Source organism: Bos indicus x Bos taurus, chromosome 9, assembly GCF_003369695.1.
Source record: "Bos indicus x Bos taurus breed Angus x Brahman F1 hybrid chromosome 9, Bos_hybrid_MaternalHap_v2.0, whole genome shotgun sequence".
NCBI lineage: Eukaryota > Metazoa > Chordata > Mammalia > Artiodactyla > Bovidae > Bos > Bos indicus x Bos taurus.
The window spans coordinates 181,587-187,586 of NC_040084.1; the positions used below are offsets into that span (position 1 = coordinate 181,587).

At 35.7% G+C, this 6,000-nt stretch overlaps 1 pseudogene; it reads left to right on the forward strand.

Annotated features, from left to right (window-relative positions):
* The first annotated feature begins 3,774 nt into the window (after window positions 1–3,774).
* LOC113898045 lies at window positions 3,775–5,287 on the forward strand (annotated as a pseudogene).
* The last annotated feature ends 713 nt before the right edge of the window (window positions 5,288–6,000 follow it).

The window sequence follows — 6,000 nt, forward strand, 5'->3', positions numbered from 1 at the left end:
TCTTAAAGTTATCAGTGCCATGTCTCTCAGCAGCTATCAAAATATTGCTAGATTTATTTGTCTTTTCATATTTCATAAATTTAATCATATTATTAGCTCTTTGGATTCCATTATGGAAAAATGTTTAATATGAAGAAGAATGCACTGGCCTAGCAGATAAGTGGACAGTATTGCAGTGAAGGAACTGAAGATATATTTTAAAAAATTAAAATCAAAACACCAGTATACTTCTAAGATTATGTAGAAGCAAAAATATATGATGAAATTTTCAAAAAAGCTATTTGAATGGATAGTATTTAAGTGGTAGGTTCTTTTTCCTAAGTTTAGTTGAGATGAAGAAAAATTATCAAAGGGGAACATAAATATCTGTCTAATTTGGATACGGTTAATTAATTCAAAAGAAAGAAAAAAAAAAGTATTAACTGGCTGAAATAAGCAGTATATTTATCTTCAGAAATGTGGAAAGTCAGCTCAACCCAGACTAAAGAGAACGGTTTGACTTAATGATAGGATGTTTCCCCACAGTGAGCAACCCCAGCCTTCAGGTAAGAAAAAGCAGATTGTTTAAGGCAGGGAAACTCTGCTATGTCTTATCCATATTTACCCCATGTTACAATATTACATATTTTAAATAAGCTATTCAAAATATATAGTAAGAATAATACAGTGTACTCATTGATAGGACAAATATAATGTCAATGAAAATGAATATTTGCTAAATGTTTTATCTTAATATATACCAGTTTCTATCCTAAGCTGTTATATAAGTGAACTCATCATATCTTTACAGCAGATTTCAGAGTTAATTACAGTATTATTCATTTTATAGATGAAGAAGCTGAGGTTATATATTTTATCTGTGATTATGCTCCAAGTGAATTTTGGAGCCAGTATCTCATTCTATGTAGGTCCAGAACTCATAACCTTAATTACCAGAATCTATTACCACTCAAATAGTGTGAGGACCTTCTATATTTATAACACTATAGGGGTTCCAAGAGGAAGGAGGGGAAACTAACATGTTTTTTAGCATCAAGTTCTGTATATGTAAGCTTATTTACATTCCACAGTAATCCTGTAAATTAGGCACTGCATGCTTATTTTAAGGAAGAAGGAAAAAGTATTTAAGGAGGTGAAGACTCTTGCATTTGAGTATCAGAGCTGTGTCTGAACACAACTCTATCTCTGAAGTTTCTGATATTAATATTAATAATATTTCCTATCTTGTTCAGGGAAGGATAGTACAAAATACAATTCCTGAGATGGTGTACTTACATTTTCTCTGGGGCCTTGATCTTATAGTTAGTAATCATGTGTGTGTTATTTGCTCAGTTGTATCTGACTCTTTGTGACCCCATGGACAGTAGCCTACCAGACTCCTCTGTCCATGGAATTCACCAGGCAAAAATATTTATTGAAATGTGTAGCCATTCTCTTCTCCAGGAGATCTTCCTAACCCAGGGATTGAACCCTGGTCTCCTTCATGGCAAGAAGATTTTTACCATCGGAGCTATCAGGGAAGCCCTTAGTAATTGTTGAGGATGGCCAATAATTATTAAATATATGATACTTTCCAGATATTTCTTTAAGAAATTTCATATTTAGAAACTAATTATTCAAAAAATCACCAATAAAGAGATATTATCTTTACCTTGATTTTACAGAGCAGTAAATTGAGGCACAGGAATTGTAATGAAACTGCCACTGTATTTGTTACTTTTTACAGTCTCAATATATCAAGCAGAGAAGGGAAGGCAGAAGAGAGGTAAACAGATGTCTTCCCCAAATTAATGGAGAATCAGAAGTCACACATTATTGGAATCTGGGGAGATCTTCAGAGATTATCTAATCACTTTTATTTTATGAATGGGAGCCTGGGATCCTAGGGAATGAACAATTAAGCAACAAAGTGGGAGGGAAAAACTAGGTATTTTGCCTACTTACATAGTGTATTTACCAGATGATTACCTGAATACAGGTATAACTGCTTCTATTTTAGAGAACTGAAGAGATTCCTTTATATAGTCATGCAGATTGTGTGGGTAAATTCTCTAAGAAATTAAGGGAAGAAGTGCTGCATCTTATTTATTGTATTGTGTTTGGGAGAACTATTTTGGAATTAGAGGAGCCCATTTCTCAGTATATTATTTCCAAACTAGGCAACTATAATTACAGTCTGATAAGATGAAACTCAAATAACTTCTGAATGTTAATTTATTTTGAAAGAGGAAATAATCTTGCAAGAGAAATACAGACAAATAGGAAAAGCAGAGTTGTAGATATATTAACCTAGAGATGTTACAAATAAAGTTTAAGAAATATGAAAGTTTCATGGAGTATTTCACATGAAGGAATTATTTCCTCTTAAAAGTCAAGAGGGCTTCCCTGGTGGCTCAAAGGTTAAAGCATCTGCCTGCAATGCGGGAGACCTGGGTTTGATCCCTGAGTTGGGAAGATCCCCTGGAGAAGGAAATGGCAGCCCACTCCAGTATTCTTGCCTGGAGAATCCCATGGATGGAGGAGCCTGGTGGGCTACAGTCCATGGGGTCTCTAAGAGTTGGACACTACTGAGCGACTTAACTAACTTTAACTTGAAAGTCAAAAAGGATTATGAGTCCACTCATAAAAATGATTTGTTCTTCCGTTTTATCATGAATTACATGACTAAAGGATGATTGATTATTTATTGTATTATTCCTTCAAAATTATAGCACATTGTTCACTTTCCAGTTTTTTAATTGATATTTATTTAACATTGACTCTGTGCCAGCACTGCAAAACCCACCCACACACCCTACACCAATTTTGTGATTTCATTAAAAACCACTTAATCAAGCAAATTCTATCAGATCAGATCAGATCAGTGGCTCAGTCATGTCCGACTCTTTGCGACCCCATGAATCGCAGCACGCCAGGCCTCCCTGTCCATCACCAACTCCCGGAGTTCACTCAGACTCACGTCCATCGAGTCAGTGATGCCATCCAGCCATCTCATCCTCTGTCGTCCCCTTCTCCTCTTGCCCCCAATCCCTCCCAGCATCAGAGTCTTTTCCAATAAGTCAACTCTTCCATGAGGTGGCCAAAGTACTGGAGTTTCAGCTTTAGCATCATTCCCTCCAAAGAAATCCCAGGGCTGATCTTCAGAATGGACTGGTTGGATCTCCTTGCAGTCCAAGGGACTCTCAAGAGTCTTCTCCAACACCACAGTGCAAAAGCATCAATTCTTCGGCGCTCAGCCTTCTTCACAGTCCAACTCTCACATCCATACATGACCACTGAAAAAAACCATAGCCTTGACTAGACGAACCTTTGTTGGCAAAGTAAAGTCTCTGCTTTTGAATATGCTATCTAGGTTGGTCATAACTTTCCTTCCAAGGAGTAAGCGTCTTTTAATTTCATGGCTGCAGTCACCATCTGTAGTGATTTTAGAGCCCAGAAAAATAAAGTTTGACACTGTTTCCACTGTTTCCCCATCTATTTCCCATAGCTACCTCTATTTTACATACTAAATTGGCACATTATTTGTCACCCTACTTAACACTATTAAGATTATCTCTTTTTTTATTCTTTTTTTTAAATTTTATTCATTTTTATTTTTTATTTTCTAATTTTATTTTATTTTTAAGCCTTACAATATTGTATTAGTTTTGCCAAGTTCTTGACAAATATAATTCCTTGGTTCCTCACAAAATAATTTAAATTATGTAAAAACTGGAACTTTGTCTAATTTATCACTGTATTCTTAGCTCTTAGAAGAATATTAGTACTAGAAATTCAAAAGACTTGTATTAAATGAAAATTATTTCAGTGGGTCTCAAAATAACTTGTCTTTAAAAGGCATTGGTGCCATTTTAAGTAGATATTAGGTTTCCATTTTCTCATCAATGATTCGTTTCATTGCTTTTGTCATTTCAGATAACTTTCTTGAACATCAGATCATGGAAGATAGAAATAATGTTACTGAATTTATTCTCTTAGGACTTTCTACGGACAAGAAAGTCCAGATCTTCTGCTTTTTATTTTTCTTATTCTGTTACCTGGCTATTTGATTGGGGAATTTGATCATCGTGATTTCTATTACATGCAGTCAGCTAATCACCCAGCCCATGTACTTCTTCCTGAACTACCTTGCACTCTCAGATCTCTTCTACACCTCCACTGTGACACCCAAACTTATGACGGACTTACTGATGGAGAAAAAGGCCATTTCCTATAAAAACTGCATGACACAGCTTTTCACTGCCCACTTCTTTGGGGGAGGGATTGAGGTCTTAATCCTCACAAGGATGGCCTATGACCATTATGTGGCCATCTGCAAACCTCTCCACTATGCCATCATCATGAACAGGCAAAGACGTCACTCAATTCTCATAGCATCATGTGCAGAGGGACTTCTTCATTCTCTTTGTCTCTTTCTTCTTGACATTGTTTTATCTTTCTGTGGCCCCAATGAAATAGATCACTGTTTCTGTGATGTATATCCTTTGTTGAAACTAGCCTGCACTGATACACACAAAATTGGCTTTTTTGTCATTGCCAATTCTGGCTTGATGGGACTGGTGCTCTTTGTGGTTTTGATGGCCTCCTACATTTTGATTTTGTATAATGTGCACACATATTCTGCAGAAAGCTGCCATAAAGCACTTTCCACCTGTAGTTCCCACATCACAGTCATAATCCTCTCTTTTGCACTTGTCATCTTTGTTTACATTAGACCTGCCACAACGTTACCAGAAGATAAAGTGTTTATGCTCTTCTACACAATTATTGTCCCCATGCTCAACCCACTTATCTACACACTTAGAAACATGGAGATGAAAATTTTCATAAGAGTTTGGTGCAATAAAACGTTCTGGGAAGGGAGGTTAATGACTTGAACGTCATTCATCTTTGATGCCAGTGACTGTCTTCTCATCACTCCCTCTGTTGCTGATTCTCTCCTGCTAATGGGAAAATCAGTCAGGATGTGTTAAGGCCAAGCCTTCAACAAAAGCTTGCCTTCAGTGCTTCCTTCTTTATTTTCCTCTCAATGCATTTTCCTTGATTTCACTTTTTGCTAATAATCCCCTTTGTTTAAAAAAAAAAAAAAGAAAAGAAAAGTTTTTACAGAGTAAAAACACACTGAAAAATCTGGAGGGAGAGTGATCCTGCCTGTATTGAAGGCTAAACCTGGGGGAGACCTAGCTCTCAAAATACTTGGCCTCAAGGTATAAAAGGTAATAATATGTTAAAAGGTAAAAGGCAGTTAAAGAATCCACCTGCTAATGAAAGAGACACAGATTCGATACTTTGGCCAGGAAGATTCTCTGGAGAAGGAAATGGCTATCCACTCCAATGTTTTTGCCTGGGAAATCCCATGGAGAGAGGAATCTGGTGGGCTACAGCCCATGGGGATGGAAAACAGCTGGACATGATTCAGTGACTAAACAACAACAAAAAGGCAGTTATAGGAAAATAAGAACAATCACATACTGCAAACTCCTTTCAGAACTATATACCTAGCCTCATATCCTACAACTCTAGATTACTTTTAATCAAGTACCTAGAGATTATTTTGTGTATTTGTGAACTGCTATTATTTCACTTAAGTGAAAATAATATATAGATCTAAATAGAACATAGTGTAAAGTCCAGTCTTATAGTCTACATGGCAAGTCTTATAGTCTGAAAAGCAAGTCACTGTGTGATCTATTTGTCAAGTAACATTGTAAGAATTGTGAAAAATATATGTGTATATATATATATATATATATATATATATATATATACAAACTCATGCTATTTTAACTGGGTTTGACATTAAGTATATATGATGAAGGAATAAAAAAACTACAACTGACTTTGCTACAAAAAAGAAGAAAATATAAATCCCTTAGTTCCTCAAAATAGATGATTTATCTCAAAGTAAAAGACTTTCACTTACTATCTAAATTCAAGCGTAGAATAATCCTAAAATAGTATTTGACAAAATATAGATCAGACTTAGTGATGGGAATATAT